The 17,476-nt window shown below is 41.1% G+C and overlaps 1 protein-coding gene across 2 annotated transcripts in view; it reads right to left on the reverse strand.

Annotated features, from left to right (window-relative positions):
• LDLRAD4 (low density lipoprotein receptor class A domain containing 4) overlaps window positions 1–17,476 on the reverse strand; it is a 415,207-nt gene that overhangs the window by 24,300 nt on the left and 373,431 nt on the right. The gene's annotated exons all lie outside the window — the stretch shown is intronic.

Here is a 17,476-nt window from a genome sequence, read left to right on the forward strand (position 1 = left end):
AAATCATGAAAACATGAGACCTTACACCTGCCCCAGAAGTTATTCAAAAGTATTCAAAACCAGAGATTTATACTTCTTGCCTATAATAGACAACATGATCCATTTAGAAATAAGTGGATAATCCTTTATCTCAAAATAAACCCAACTACCAGTTTTATTAAGTCTCGTACACACGGTACGATTGTTGGATGACCGAGTTTCTGATTTTTGTCATCAAAAGGGCATGTGCAGGATCTTGTCTTGCATACTAATTGTACGCAAATTGTCGTTTGATAAACGCAAACTTAGCAACGTACTATGAGAGTATAAAGAGGAAGTTAATGTCTCAAGCACCACCCTTTGGGTCCCTTCTGCTAATTTTGTTAGTAGAAGATTGATGAACGCAGATTCGCGATTTTCAGATCGTACAATTTTTTTTTTCAAAAAGTTCAAAAGTTAAACGTGTCCATTTAATAGGTGTGTATTAAATAACGAGATTGTGATCCCACCTTGTAAACAAAGCAGTCAGAACCAGTTATAACCGCATGCGGGTTGAACCTCCATGACAAGCAGCAACACTATACCGTTTAGTTGATTGTGAGTCGCCATTTAGTTTGGTTGCGTTTTCTGTAGTGTGCCGAAAAAAAAATGCTAAGTTCAAAAGTTAAACGTGTCCATTTGAATTTTTTTTTTTAAATTGCACAAAACACCAACAGAATATTTTGAAATGCTTACTACAGCTTATGGGTATGACGGCCTGTGTCGTGCGCGCAAAAATGAATTCCCAAAAGTTAAATCAGTGCTTAAAAAAAAAAGGAACAGTTGATGCTGTAAAGAAAAACACAGCGGATGTGTTGAAACAGCCGACAGAAATATTTTTTCTCTGTGCCTTCGACCAGTGGAAACCAAGACTGCAGCAATGTATTTGTGCAAATGGGGAATATATTGAAGGAGACAAGCATTAGTGAGTGAGTGAAAAACTTATATAGCGCTTGTTTGAGCACTTCTTCTTTGAGCTCAAAAGAGGTGGGTTTTGATCTTTCTCCTAAAGGCCAACCGAATGGAGGTTGGTAAAGTGTTCCAAAGTCAAGGGCCTTGGACAGCAAATCTTCTTTCTCTTTTGGACTTGTATCTGGTTTTGGGGATTTGGAGTAAATTTTGGTTGGAGGATCGCAGAACGCGATTGGGGTCTTTTATTTTTTCGCATAGGTATCGGGGGGGCATTTCCCCAAATACATTTATGCGTTAGACAGAGTGCTTTGAAAGTGATTCTGTCTTTCACCGGTAGCCAGTGAAGGCTTCTCAGTGAGGGGGAAATTGATTCCCATGTTTTTTTCCCAGTCACAAGTCGCGCGGCCGTATTCTGAACGACCTGCGAGTGATTAGTAGGCGTAGCAGATGGTGCGATCCGCTGACTACTGACCCTATTTGTAATACATAAAAAAGTGAGTTATTTAAACAGTCTCATCGTTTGACACACCTTGTAATTATTTATATATATATATATATATATATATATATATATATATATATATATAATGTGTGTGTGTATATATATATATATATATATATATATATATATATATATATATATATATATATATATATATATATATATATATATGTATAATATATACACACATACACACACTTTTTTTATACAGACACGCACATGCACGCTACCCCTGCACCTAGCAGGTAAGGATGGGCCCAGACAGTGCTCACTGAGTATAGAAAATGTCACAATTATCACAAGCAATTTGAACTGCCTAGTCCAGTGGTGCCCAACCTTTTGAAGAGAAAGGGCCACTTAAGCGACTTGGTAACCGGTCGTGGGCCACAATGAGTGGAGTAAGTGGATGGCAGCCCACTCGGCTCTATAGCGCCCACTCTACTCTCAGCACACCAAACTCGCAGGTAATAGAATTCTATGCACTTCTCTGTACCTGTGGATCAGTTTGAAAGCAGCCCAGTAACCACTGCAGAACAGATATGCCCATATATACACACACTGTGATTTTAATAATAAAAACGTACCTTTAATAACAGTATTCTATTTTATTCCATCCGAGAGCAGGAGGTCGTGGGCCACCCACATCAGAGGGCTCCGTGGGCCACATGTGGCCCCCGGGCCACTGGTTGGGCACCCCTGGCCTAGTCCTTCAATAGCAAAAAAATAAACCCACAAAACATGATAAAGAAGAGAACTAAGGGCTAGTTTTTGGACTTTTTAGGCACGATTTGGTTGGTCAGAATATATGTATGCAAGAAAAGATTTTCTTTAAAAAATAGATTGTTTATTTAGATATAAAATATCGTAGTAAGTAGAACAAAATAAAAAAGAAAAAAGAAAAAGTATTGCCGTTTCCAGCACAAAAAAACTATCTAAAAGGCTAACTAGGCAAGCCTATCCATAAACACTGACAGGAATATGTACATAAAGTATAACAATGTATCAACAATAAAGTTTAAAACACTTCCAAAGAGATTTGGAATAAAGTGCATAAATGTGATTAGTAGTCCTGTCGCGTTGTGGAAATGCAGGCAAAGATATGTCTGCGGTGGTTTGGCTTGCTGCGTTGGTGGACTCGACCGGTTTCGCGCTTTAACAGCGCTTCCTCACGGAGTCAGCAGTGTAGTTTTAACTATAAGACAACATTGAACAATAACATACAAAAAAATTTGAATGAAATAAAAAACAGTATATCAATTTAAATAATAACGCTGATAAAGCAGTAAAATATGCACAAAAATATATACACGGGCAAGTGGAGGTAGAAGGGGAAGTTAAGGAAAAAAGGGGGGGGGGGGAGAGAGGGGGGAGAGGGGGGGAGGAGAAGGAGGAGGGGGGGGGGGGGGGAAAGGGAGGTGGAGAGTGAGGAAAGATTAGGGAAAGGGAGGGGGGGGGGAGGGGGGGGGGGAAACATGAGAGGGTAGGGACAGGGAGAAGGAATGGAAAAAGGGAAAAAGCATAAAGTCCTGATAAGTACATACAACCCTAGAGCATTTCCTCAATGATGCAGTGGGAGCGAGGGTGCGTGTGTATATAGAGTATAGAATAGTCATGAGGAGGATAGTGAGATAAAGCAACTGATATAAATACTTACAGATAGTATTGATTGATAGGGGGGTCGATACATAAATTTTCTGGCAAAAATAAAAAACAAGAAACAGACTGTGTCCGGGCTGCTGGACGTTGTAAGGGGTATAGGGGAACGGCCCAAGTAAAATAGAAAGTAACAGTCTGAGGAATAAAAAATATACAGTGAATATAATATAGAGCTGGTATAGAAAAACAACAAAATAATAAGGAGAACATCCTACCTTCAGTGAAGGAGGGCAGAGCTTGAGGAGAAAGAAAAAGGGGAGAGGGTGACCACTATCTCCCAACAGTCCTCAATAAATGCTGCACTTCCTGGTAGCAGAAGTGAGTAACCAGAGCTGGGTGCCGGCTGATAGCCAGTAATTAAGGCAATGATAAGCCTGGTATAACAAGGAGAAAAGAACCACATGTAACCTATTAGTTACAGGGAACGCAATAGAGATAAAAGCAGGGAGTAGTGGGGAAGGGCATACCTGGTTCGATGAATGCGATGGCAAATCTCCTCCACGAGTCTCCCGAGAGACTGCAGCGATCGGGTCTCGTGTGCAGGGGTTTAAATAAGAACTCGCTCAGTGCGGAGAGGACGTAACGCACAGAGATGCGTATGACGTCATCCGCAGCAGCCGCGCGTCTCCTCATCACGTGTGCGCGCCGCAGAAACAAACAGCGCGGCGCCACACATGAGAGGCATCGCTCCAGGATGGAGAGTTCCATCTAGTGGTGCGAATACAGATCTCCTAGAATAGATCTGTGATGCGCGGCCAGCCACTGCATCGAAGGGGGGGGGGGGGAGGAAAAAATCTCAAAGGGAGGAATGAACCATTACAGGACTGGGAAAAATATTAATAAGGAACTGACATGATGTGGATAGGGCATGGAGAAAGGGGAAAACACAGCATAGAAAATTGCCCGTGTGTATATAATACTAAGTACTAATTGCAATATCAATGGTTATTAAAAAATAGCATGTAAAATTCATTGATCGTTGGAGATTCCTTGAATAGATGGAATAGTGTGAGAAATAGTGGGGGGAGAGGGGAGGGGGGGGAAAAGAAACACAGAGAAAAAGGGAAAAAAAGGGGGAAACGAAGAAAAGACTCCAGAAGGTAAAAGAGCAGAGATAGTTAAAGTTTGGTGAACAGCAAAACAATTTAAGCCCATTGATAACATGCCATCAGAGTTACAATAGAATTCTGCATAGTAGTCTCAGTATACATGTAAATAGATACGACACATGAGCCAAATATAGATATATATAGATTGGTATTTTTATGCATATATGGATAGATGGAACTTGCAAAAAATATAGTGTAAGCATAAAGTTGCATATCATCTCATAAAGAATTTTTATTGACAAAGTAATGGTTAGGATATATATCTCTAGGAATTTGCCCCGATGTGGCCATTGCTAATTTATAATATTAGATAGTATTTCTGATGTCAAAAGAAGAGGGAAGTGGGATATCACTTTTAACACAGGAAGTAAATAAAAAAATGTTTTATAAAAAAGGTTTGTACGACTGTGCCTCGTTAAGGCCGGGGGCATAGAGGGCGTTGAGGCGCTCTATCCATAGAGTTTCTCTTTGCAATACCAACTTATCCCAATTACCTCCTCGATCATTTTTAGGGATCACAGCGAGAGCAATAAAGGAAACTACCTTATTGCTGAAGCTGTGATATAGGTCTAGGTGTCGACTCACAGAAGTCACCATTTTACCCTTATCAGAATAATAATAATTCTGATAAGGGTAAAATGGTGACTTCTGTGAGTCGACACCTAGACCTATATCACAGCTTCAGCAATAAGGTAGTTTCCTTTATTGCTCTCGCTGTGATCCCTAAAAATGATCGAGGAGGTAATTGGGATAAGTTGGTATTGCAAAGAGAAACTCTATGGATAGAGCGCCTCAACGCCCTCTATGCCCCCGGCCTTAACGAGGCACAGTCGTACAAACCTTTTTTATAAAACATTTTTTTATTTACTTCCTGTGTTAAAAGTGATATCCCACTTCCCTCTTCTTTTGACATCAGAAATACTATCTAATATTATAAATTAGCAATGGCCACATCGGGGCAAATTCCTAGAGATATATATCCTAACCATTACTTTGTCAATAAAAATTCTTTATGAGATGATATGCAACTTTATGCTTACACTATATTTTTTGCAAGTTCCATCTATCCATATATGCATAAAAATACCAATCTATATATATCTATATTTGGCTCATGTGTCGTATCTATTTACATGTATACTGAGACTACTATGCAGAATTCTATTGTAACTCTGATGGCATGTTATCAATGGGCTTAAATTGTTTTGCTGTTCACCAAACTTTAACTATCTCTGCTCTTTTACCTTCTGGAGTCTTTTCTTCGTTTCCCCCTTTTTTTCCCTTTTTCTCTGTGTTTCTTTTCCCCCCCCTCCCCTCTCCCCCCACTATTTCTCACACTATTCCATCTATTCAAGGAATCTCCAACGATCAATGAATTTTACATGCTATTTTTTAATAACCATTGATATTGCAATTAGTACTTAGTATTATATACACACGGGCAATTTTCTATGCTGTGTTTTCCCCTTTCTCCATGCCCTATCCACATCATGTCAGTTCCTTATTAATATTTTTCCCAGTCCTGTAATGGTTCATTCCTCCCTTTGAGATTTTTTCCTCCCCCCCCCCCTTCGATGCAGTGGCTGGCCGCGCATCACAGATCTATTCTAGGAGATCTGTATTCGCACCACTAGATGGAACTCTCCATCCTGGAGCGATGCCTCTCATGTGTGGCGCCGCGCTGTTTGTTTCTGCGGCGCGCACACGTGATGAGGAGACGCGCGGCTGCTGCGGATGACGTCATACGCATCTCTGTGCGTTACGTCCTCTCCGCACTGAGCGAGTTCTTATTTAAACCCCTGCACACGAGACCCGATCGCTGCAGTCTCTCGGGAGACTCGTGGAGGAGATTTGCCATCGCATTCATCGAACCAGGTATGCCCTTCCCCACTACTCCCTGCTTTTATCTCTATTGCGTTCCCTGTAACTAATAGGTTACATGTGGTTCTTTTCTCCTTGTTATACCAGGCTTATCATTGCCTTAATTACTGGCTATCAGCCGGCACCCAGCTCTGGTTACTCACTTCTGCTACCAGGAAGTGCAGCATTTATTGAGGACTGTTGGGAGATAGTGGTCACCCTCTCCCCTTTTTCTTTCTCCTCAAGCTCTGCCCTCCTTCACTGAAGGTAGGATGTTCTCATTATTTTGTTGTTTTTCTATACCAGCTCTATATTATATTCACTGTATATTTTTTATTCCTCAGACTGTTACTTTCTATTTTACTTGGGCCGTTCCCCTATACCCCTTACAACGTCCAGCAGCCCGGACACAGTCTGTTTCTTGTTTTTTATTTTTGCCAGAAAATGTATGTATCGACCCCCCTATCAATCAATACTATCTGTAAGTATTTATATCAGTTGCTTTATCTCACTATCCTCCTCATGACTATTCTATACTCTATATACACACGCACCCTCGCTCCCACTGCATCATTGAGGAAATGCTCTAGGGTTGTATGTACTTATCAGGACTTTATGCTTTTTCCCTTTTTCCATTCCTTCTCCCTGTCCCTACCCTCTCATGTTTTTCCCCCCCCCTCCCCCCCCCTCCCTTTCCCTAATCTTTCCTCACTCCCCCCCTCCCTTTCCCCCCCCCCCCCTCCTCCTTCTCCTCCCCCCTCTCCCCCCTCTCTCCCCCCCTTTTTTCCTTAACTTCCCCTTCTACCTCCACTTGCCCGTGTATATATTTTTGTGCATATTTTACTGCTTTATCAGCGTTATTATTTAAATTGATATACTGTTTTTTATTTCATTCAAATTTTTTTGTATGTTATTGTTCAATGTTGTCTTATAGTTAAAACTACACTGCTGACTCCGTGAGGAAGCGCTGTTAAAGCGCGAAACCGGTCGAGTCCACCAACGCAGCAAGCCAAACCACCGCAGACATATCTTTGCCTGCATTTCCACAACGCGACAGGACTACTAATCACATTTATGCACTTTATTCCAAATCTCTTTGGAAGTGTTTTAAACTTTATTGTTGATACATTGTTATACTTTATGTACATATTCCTGTCAGTGTTTATGGATAGGCTTGCCTAGTTAGCCTTTTAGATAGTTTTTTTGTGCTGGAAACGGCAATACTTTTTCTTTTTTCTTTTTTATTTTGTTCTACTTACTACGATATTTTATATCTAAATAAACAATCTATTTTTTAAAGAAAATCTTTTCTTGCATACATATATTCTGACCAACCAAATCGTGCCTAAAAAGTCCAAAAACTAGCCCTTAGTTCTCTTCTTTATCATTTATACCAGGACGTGGCACCCTCTTTTTACCTTATAATATCCACATGCACACTACATGTGAGGATATTGTCATCTCTTCTTTTTCAAACCCACAAAACAAATAATCGAAATACTTCCAATAATTTATTGGGGTTCGGGCTGGCAAGGGATCACAATACCTTTTGCCTAGATCAATGATAAAGGAATACAGCCAACTGACTTTGAACATACGTAGTTGCCATTATCGCTGCTTTAGGTCTGCTGAATGACAACCAACTTTTATTCACCTAATCAGAAAAGTGGATCTTTAGGACTCACCAGCACACACCCTGCAGGAAGAAATATTTAGACCCAGAACAGCAAATTCATCAGTGAATACAAATGAACTGGCCCAAAGCATATGACTGAGACTGAATCAATGGCAAGCAGAAAGAAGAAAACTAGAGTCTAATACCAGCAAAAGCTCTGCAAACAAAAAGCCGACCAAAAAACACCACCAGGAAGTTTCTGCTTCACAGAGCAATCAAAGTCTGGGTTTATACACATTTCTCTGAGCACTACTTGACTAGAAAGAGACTCGCTATGAAGAAATACTACAATATACTGCCAGATCCGATTAGGAAATTATAGCAAACAAGAGAGCAAAGCAGGTCACCCAGTCTAGATGAGGACAAATGAATTAACCTATGAAAGAAGGAAACCAGGACATAACAAGCTTCATATTCTGTATTCTCTGAAATAAACCCCTTTATACAATGTCCAGCTAGATTACCAGCAGAGACAAGGCCAGTAATCTAAAAGGTAAAGTCTTTAGCCATTACCTGGGAGATAGGACACTGCACTGAACTTTACAAAGCAGATAGCGGCATTTGACCAATTTAAAGTGATTATAAACGACCACCTTGTAAAACAACCCAATCAGTTTAAAATAGAAATGAACGTCAAAATATTTGTGTATAGATAAAAAAAAAATAGTTTTCCCTTTTTTTTTTTAAATGATCACATTTCCTCTGTTCTCAGCTGCATTAGAGCTGGGGAGGAGGAGAAGCAGCAGCACACTGAGTTTGCCAGCGATTGGCTGTGCAGCGGGGGGGGGGGGGGGGTATCAGGACAAGTCTGATCATTTAAGGAGAGTAGGCAGAGTTTCCAGCACAGCTAGAGAACTGACCACGATGTGCTCCCCTGCTTAGTGTAGTCCGTTTTTAATAGGGAAGTAGAAAGACTAGCAAGATCACCAGGAATTTCACACAAAGGAGGCAATACAAAGAACAACATTATAGGAATATGAAGTGTTGGGGTAAACCGATTTAAGCATCACCTGCGTGAATCGTATGGGTATTGATTTATGTCGATTCTCATAATAGCAAATGATAATAAGCACTGGCTACTACAATAATTGCTCTGGTCACAGGTTTTGCAACCTCTCTATGAAAAGGAGAGGAAGTATTAACTGGGCTAACAACACTATTAAGGTCGGTCATACTAAACAGAAGATTTCTAGAGGGAAATCCACAGGAGGGGGTCCTGTGTAAGTTCACCTTACAGATTTTTCTGTTAAGGTCAACTTACACTTAAACAATTATGCTACCAAAATGAGTGTGCGATGTAAATTGTCTCCAGCATGGCTCCTGCTTCTTCTTGCAGGAGGCTGCCATTTTGCTGAAGCCCTGAGCAGCAGTAAATCTTTTGGCTGTGAGCAGAGCAGCCTTGGGTGTATTACTGGATTTTAAACATCGGCACTTAGATTTACCATAGCTATACTTGCAAAGAGGGCCAGCCTGAAGTAATCTAGCAGAATTTTTTGACTAAAATTCCACTTTAAATGCCCCCAAAGATGCTTATACAAAAGCATGAATACATGTTATGTTAACCTATTTAAAAAAATAAATCAAAATAGTAATAATTGCTCCCCAAACAACCAAAAGTGTAAGTTTAATAAACTTAAAAATGCGGACTATACAAAGCTTCCAATTGTTTGTTTTAGGAACCACTCTTGTTCCTCCTATTGGTCTGATAGACCCCTATTAAAATTTTAAAATAGTAAAAGTAAAATAGTAAAACTAAACCCAAATAAAAAAAAAATATCCATAAAACGATTACATTCTGTTCATACTCAGTCACTACGAGATTCTTTTTCTGTATTCCAAACTGGTTGATCCGACTGCTCTCTCTACCTTTGGTTCATGTCCTCAATTCAGCTAGGGATTTTGCAGCTATGGTGGCAGCTCTGCAAATGCTCAGTTTTCTGTAAATTTCTATACTGAGAATTTCCTCCCTATCACATCTGAGCAGCTCATGTGACTATAGAGGTCACACATGTGGGTGTATACACAGTGGTAAATGACACTAACCCATTAAAACACAATGAGGGCGCGCTATTGCATATAGATTTATGGTGGCTTCTCCTCCCCTATCATTCTAAGGCACAGGCTGAAGTGGCGTGTCACAACCTGCATTTGGCAGAAATTCACCCACACCATGTTATTGCCAAAGAATAATAAAGATTTGATTTCAAATAAATATTTGTATGACCGATTAACCATATTATTTATTATCACTCTGTATTCCAAACGCTTTTTTTTATTTTGAAAATGTGACCTACGGCAGAGGACTACAAGCGCCTGCTGCTGAGGTTTCCCTGCAGACAGGCTGGTAAAGAGCTGGGTCATGTGACAGCTGTACATCAATTTGGAAAAAGGTACTTAGATTTATTTTTATATATAAAAATATTTACAGTGCCATCATCCATATACAGAAAAAGACAATGTAAATGTAAAAGTACCGTATATACTCGAGTATAAGCCGAGTTTTTCAGCACATTTTTTTTGTGCTGAAAATGCTCCCTTGGCTTATACTCGAGTCACCTTTTTGCGCCTGATCTCCTGGACTTTGGGGACCCGGTACCGGCCGGCCATAGCTCCCCTGAACCCCAAACTTAATGCACATATAGCCCAACTCTTCTACTACAAGTGTGCAAAGTTTGTTGTCCAGGGGAGCACTGACTTTTCAAAGTCGGGCACCCCTTACATAGACTCCCACGTTAAACGGTCATTTCTCTGGTAACTTTGGGGACCTGGTACCAGCCGGCCCTAGCTCCCCTGGACCCCACACATATAGCCATAATTCTCCTCTACAAGTGTGCAAAGTTTGCCGTCTGGGGGACCTACGGCCGGGCACCCCTTCTATATAATCCCATGTTAAACGCAAGTCTAGTCATGGGCACAGTGAGGCATGGGCACATGGGCACAGTGAGGCATGCAGATGGACACCCTAGGCTTATACTCGAGTCAATACGTTTTCCAATTTTTTTGTGGTAAAATTAGATGCCTCGGCTTATATTCAGGTCGGCTTATACTGGAGTATATACAGTATGTGTTTAGTATTACTTTTGATGCTTAAAGTGTTCCACTTTATTAAATGCCTCAGTCTATTTTTTTTTTCATCTGTTAACTTAAACTATCCAAAGTTTTAACCAATCTTTTTTGGCATAATAATCCTTTGTGGTCTGCCGCCATACTTTGTGCTGAACAATGTCCTTAACTCTCATCTGTGAAAGTTGGGGGGGGGGGGGTATGCTAATAGGAGCCACCCCGTATCATGAATGAAAAAGTTACACAGGAGAATACATGCAGCACCACCGAGAGTGGTGTACTCTGCTCCATGCATGTGTGGCATGGACACTGATCCTCATTCATTTACTTGCTGAGCTGGGATAGAGCTCAGCATGGGGTGAACACTGAGCTTTTCTATTTAATACAATGGTGTCAGAGAACCACCCAAAACTAGAGTGCCAATACTGTAATAGAAAAACTGTTACAGCTCATTTTGAGATGTGTGATTATCCTGTGAAAACATTACACTCATGGTGAGTGGCCATCAATTAATAGATGTGTGATCTTAATACATTTCTGTCATCGCATCTCTTGCAGACATACTATACCAGAAATGCTGTATCCTCAGGAGACCACACAAGCATGATTCATGACTGACAGCTGGGTAACAGTGTACATTGTTTTAGAAGAGGCTGCTGCGAAGTGGCACAACTATTCCATCTGCATTAAAAAAAAAAAAAAAAAAAACTCCACTAGCAGCATGACATTGTAATAAACACGCTATACGGTTACCCATGTGTTTCTGTTGTCTGTAAGTTTTCCCCAAATGGTAAAATCACAGTCTGGACAGTATTTACAAATGATGTAACTCCATTCAGAAAATTTAGACAGTCAGGAATAACGTGAAACACAAACTCATGTCACTTCAAAATGATCCCGCATATGGCCTTGTTGCAAGATGCAAACAACTACACCTATGTTTCCAGCCCACAGAATCCGTAATTTTCATACGCGATCTTAGACAGATCTTAAAGTGGTTGTAAAACACCATTTATGAAATTTGATCTAAGCACATATCTGTAGTGTTCACTTATCTCTCCCCAAAGCTTTAAGTGGCATTTCTTTCTGCTGCTCCGTTTCTCTTGTCAGCAGAGTGACTTCTGACAAGCTCTCCGACGCGCAAGATAACAGCAGCTGGAAATTCGTGCCGGGGAGGGAGCTTAGAGGTAGATTAGCAGAGAGCTTGCCTATGCACACTGCAGCTCTGCATGTCCCTTCATTCCTCAGCAGTAGGGGGTGCCTTTCCTCCAATCAGCTCTCAGTGTATGAGCCCAGACTTCCCCCACTGCTGAATGAGGAAGATAGATTTCCAACACCTTCTGCACTTTCCAAAGCGTGTAGAAAGGGAAATCGGTTATTCACTTTACTGGGTATAGGAGAGGGTTTATAACCACCTTACAGAGGAACTGCAGTCTGCTCACATAATTTTTAATAAGAACATTTTTGCCATTCTGAAGCTTCCCTCCCAACAATTTGCATATTATATACACACACACACACACACACACACACACACACACACATAAAAGGTTTTACTATGCAAAGTTAAAACAACAAGAGCAGAAGATATAATAGATGGAAATATGAAAAAAATTACTGAAGTTCCGCTTTAACTACTTTGTTCCCTGTATATGACCATACGATGCACTGTTTATACACAAATGACGCTGCACTGAATTGTATTTTTGCTATGGATACAACTTTTCTAAATGATTAAAAAACGAATTCCTTGCACATTTTCCTCATTCTGTGTGGGTTGAGCACTTGACCACGACACTCACATCTGAGCCCACTTTAAATAGGTAACTTATTAAATTTAAAAACTAAATATAGCCTATACAAATGCAACACAACATGTATATTGATGTTCTTAAAAATGACTTTCCTTTTCATTCTGCAGCACTGTTTTTTGTAAAATTCAATGCAATAAAAATGTATTTTTCTGTTTGTGTGATTGGCTCACTGACTTTTCCAAAAGTCTACACAAAAGTTCAAAGTCAAATTTTTGGCACCCTCTGCAATATAAATGTATGTTTTGGTGTGATACTCCCTGAAAGGTTGGAAAAGGGATGGTCGGCGCTCAGGATGACATCCAAAAAATGTTTTCATTACGTAAACATGTACAATGCTGTAAAAACAGCCTAGGTGTTTCAGACATTAGTCATGGCTGATAAACCCCCCAATAGGTTACCGTATTTTCCGGCGTATAAGACGACTTTCTAACCCCTTAAAATCTTCTTAAAAGTCGGGGGTCGTCTTATACGCCGGTAACCTTACCTTATCCAAGACATGCAGAGAATCGCGGCTGTACGTTTTTTCAAAAGCCGCGCCTCCTACGTCTTCTGTTCCGTGATAGGCGGAACACTCAGCTTCCCAGGAGACACTGTGTTTAGTGTCCGTCTATCACGGAGGCCCTCTCGTCCTGTGTTTAGTGTCCGCCTATCACGGAGGCCCTCTCGTCCTCAGGCGAGAGGGCCTCCATAATAGGCGAACACTGAACACAGTGCCTCCTGGGAAGCTGAATGTTCCGCCTATCACAGAACAGAAGACATAGGAGGCGCGGCTTTTTAAAAAATGTACGGCCGCGATTCTGCATGTCTTAGGATAAAGTTGGGGCACAGTCTGGCATGTAATGGGGCACAGTCTGGCATGTAACGGGGCACAGTCTGGCATGTAACGGGGCACAGTCTGGCATGTAACGGGGCACAGTCTGGCATGTAACGGGGCACAGTCTGGCATGTAACGGGGCACAGTCTGGCATGTAGTGGCATAGTCTGGCATGTAGTGGCATAGTCTGGCATGTAATGGTGGCACCGTGAGGCGAGGCATGACTAGTAGGAAGGGGGTAGTCTTATACGGTGAGTATATCCCAAAACCAACATTTTGGCTGGAAAATTAGGGGGTCGTCTTATACCCTGGCAAATACGGTACTCACTTCTAAAAAGGGATGCAGACACTGCAGCTTTCCTCATTAGAACACAAAGGGCATCAGCTAAATAATTAAGAATCAATCACTCATTCAGAACGAGTATGCAATCTGGTGAAACAATCATCAATTTCTTCACAGCAACAAGTGTTAGGAATCCGCTTCAAAGTTTGTTCAAGGGGGAAAAAACTCAGAGTAATTAATGTACATTGCAAGAATTTTTACAGACTCTCTAAAAGTCCAGGTTCTGCTGCATGTTAAAATTCCTACCCCCCCCCCCCCCCCATGGTATTTATTCTTCATATACAGGGGTCCACAAGGAAGAAGTGAAAACCGCTCAAAAGAATATACGTGACGAAAGCAAGCAGGGAGGTCAATGCCATATAGTACCCAGGTTTTCCCTACCCAAGCCCAATATGTTTGAGAGCAGGGAAGTCTCATTTCTGACAACAGTGATCCTAAAAATGTAGAATACTTGTATGGACTTAACATAACTAGCCAATACACTCTTTGGGATCGGAAGCATTACATTTTCTATATAAAGCTGTAACTCCAGGCAATTTATTTATATGGCTAGGCTTTTGGTTGAAGAATAGAAGAGTTGGAGGCAACTATTGCTATGTTCCCGTTGGGGCCATTTACCTCTAGTTCCTTTCCTAGTGGGGCACTTGGAAGAAGTCAAGTGGAAGCCCTCTTTAAATTATACGCTAGAAGAGAACAGACAGATACAGTTATTTATTTGAATAGATCTGACCCATGCGAGACTGCAGACAAGAAGCTATTGAGAGCCCCTCTAGTGGAATATGTGTAACAAAGGTCACTGTAAATGTTCGCTGCTACAATATCAGCAGCTGGTTTATTTAAACCATCTGAAACCATGTTACAAGCAATTGGAAATTCCCTCAACAGAAAAGGGCCTTTATGCAAAATAGGTTTCCATTACGAATCATAACATTACATTTCTGTCTTCTTAGTAACACATGAAACTTCATAATTGCCACCTCCGTTTCCTAGACAAATAGAATACACAGAAGTTATCTGTCCCCAGGTAACACAGTCATATTTATAAGACTAATACATCTGTACAGACAATGCAAGCTATGAACTAATGTACAAAACCTTTAAAAGAACCTTTCATAAAGCCAGAGACACAGACTTCGATTATTAAACTCTTGGCTTAAGCATACAGTTCAATTTCAAATACAAAAAAGGGAACCACATCTTAGTCCAACATTAATAAAACTGGGAATTCTAACATTCATTTGGGTGCGAAGATTTGGCCATAGCTCTTAAAACAGCTCTTTACCCAAGATCAAGTTTATTTAGAACTTTTAATTGTAACAAAAAAAGAACCTTACATCATGGAAAGAACAAGTCTTGTCCAATACAAACACTGTTATCTATGGAACATATGAACAGTCTGAGTCAAGACTGCCTACCGGTCTAAGTTCGTAGCCAACAGTAATTCTACCATGGTTGTATTGGAACCTAGCTTGTGGAAAACCCTTGGCACATTCTTGAATTTTAAGCACCATATTGGCCACAGGCAATTACTGGCAGCATCACCATATAGCTTCTTATATCTTCTACCACAACAGGAAGATGTTTCTGTCACTGACTCATAGTGGAGTCTCACCCCTCCCTGGGGCTCCAGTGGAAAGCTCTCCCCCGTCAAAGTATCTACAGCATCTACCCAGCCCTAGCACTCCTGCTGTTACAGGGGGAAGGTCAATTCTACTGCACTCTTGATAACGAAAGTTAATCCAAAGCAGGGATTGGACCAGAAAGATCAGGTATAGGATCCTTGCCAGCAAAGTTCCTCATAGATATAAGACAACCAATAAGTCATTCAAACAACCAGCAGCTACAAAATACAGAAATACCATGAAACATTTTGTCCCAACTCCGGCACCAAGTAGTTTACTAGCACTTCTCTCAGTCTGTGTGTGGCAATGCTTGATGACCTACTTTTTACTAGATTCTCACCTAACAAAACCTCATACAAATGTACGTACTTCCCCATTAAAAATCTGACTTACTGAAATGACATATCGAAAAAGAAACAAACTTTAGGGTGTTAAAGTGAAATACATTGGTCACCTAGACTTACAAGAAAAAAAAAAAAAAAAGGCATATGCTTCACTAGTGCTATCATTTGACTGTGGGCAGACACACAAAGTGCAATGCACTCAGACTTTCCTAGAATGCAGAGTTCACAGGGACAGAATGGCAGATATGAAGGTGCCAAGAGCTACCGCTCCATCTAAATTTACCAAGGCACGGGGGAGGATTCTCTGAAGAGGCAGGCACGTCCGTTCTCTGAATTAGCAATTGAACATCAAAGCGTTCCAGCAGTCTGAAGTCTGGAAAATTTGTGGTAAGTTTCCGCCTAAACCTCACCCATAATATGAACTTGAGCAAGAAATGCACAACAACCAGCCCAAAGTTCCTTGCTGATGATGTCATTCACTCCATTAGTAAGCTGTCCAAGCACAACTTAGAACCCTGAATTCTCCGCTGTTAACATATAAACTGCTTTAGAACACTTTGAATATTTTAACATGGCATACAAATACGATGTGGGTAAGCTACAAAGATTTTATAGGAGAATGCATTGTAAACATCAGTTTGGCAACAAAGTTTAGTCAGTCCTGGCATACGTTTTTTTACATTTTAGACTTGGTTTTCATTTTCCATACTCTTTCTTCCAGCTCCTGTCACCTCAAATGCACTCTAAGCATTAGTTTGAATGATAGCAGGCCAGCCCTCCGAGTGTATACTATAACTTGATGCTCTATATGCCTTAAGAAAGTCAATGATGATTCAAGCAATCCACGGTTGTAGTTGTACTGCACACTAAATAACTTGTGACACTTGGCGTGTGGTTGAATTGTGAAACACTGCAGCTCTGTTGTACAATAGCAACTTCCACGACTAGTTTAAAGTCTATCTTCAAAGTATATTTCCTGGTTTGTTTTTTGATTTTATTTGTTTCAGCAATCTGCGTTGCAAAAATAGTACAGTTTAAAAAAGAAGATCATTTGTGGCATACATAGCCACATATGTGGACAAGGTGGTCACGACCCGTCTTTCTTTTTGAAGAAAATACAGATTCTGTTATACATCAGAATCCCCCAAGTGAATACAAGATCAGGCAGTGCCGGGGCAAGTTCACCCAGTGTCCAGGGTAAAGATGCCAAACTGCGCCCCCCCCCCCCCCAATGATGTGCAAGGGGATCCTATGTCCAGCAATCATTTGCTTGTCAAAAATCACTGCCGCTGTCATAATAGAAGGAAGGAATTGCACCCAGGACAGCTTCCCCTCCTGCCCACCCCTTGCCCAGCCTTGAATACACATTTTATTTGTGCCCCCACAAGATCTCATTAAGGCCCTTTTCACACAGGTCTGTCAGTTTTTCAAGCAAACCTGATCGGACCCTCCAGTCTCTTCTATGGAGGAGCAGATGTCAGTGGACATGTCTGCTGACACCCGCCGCCAAAAACAGATGGATGGTGGTCCTATTGCCCATCCGTCCAGGGTACTTCCTGTTCGTTTCCTTCCGATTGCCCCATAGAGGAAAGCAGGACTGTGTCCATGTCGGTGCAGCGGAGTGAACATGGACCGTCATCCGCCTGCTCAGCAGAGAGCAAGCGGATTTCGCTTAGTGGAGGTGCCCGCGTGAAAGGGGCCCAAGAGTTTTAAAAAAAAAAGCCAACAGGCATCCTTACCCGTT

The sequence above is a fragment of the Rana temporaria genome, chromosome 5, assembly GCF_905171775.1.
Source record: "Rana temporaria chromosome 5, aRanTem1.1, whole genome shotgun sequence".
In the NCBI taxonomy this organism is placed as follows: Eukaryota; Metazoa; Chordata; class Amphibia; order Anura; family Ranidae; genus Rana; species Rana temporaria.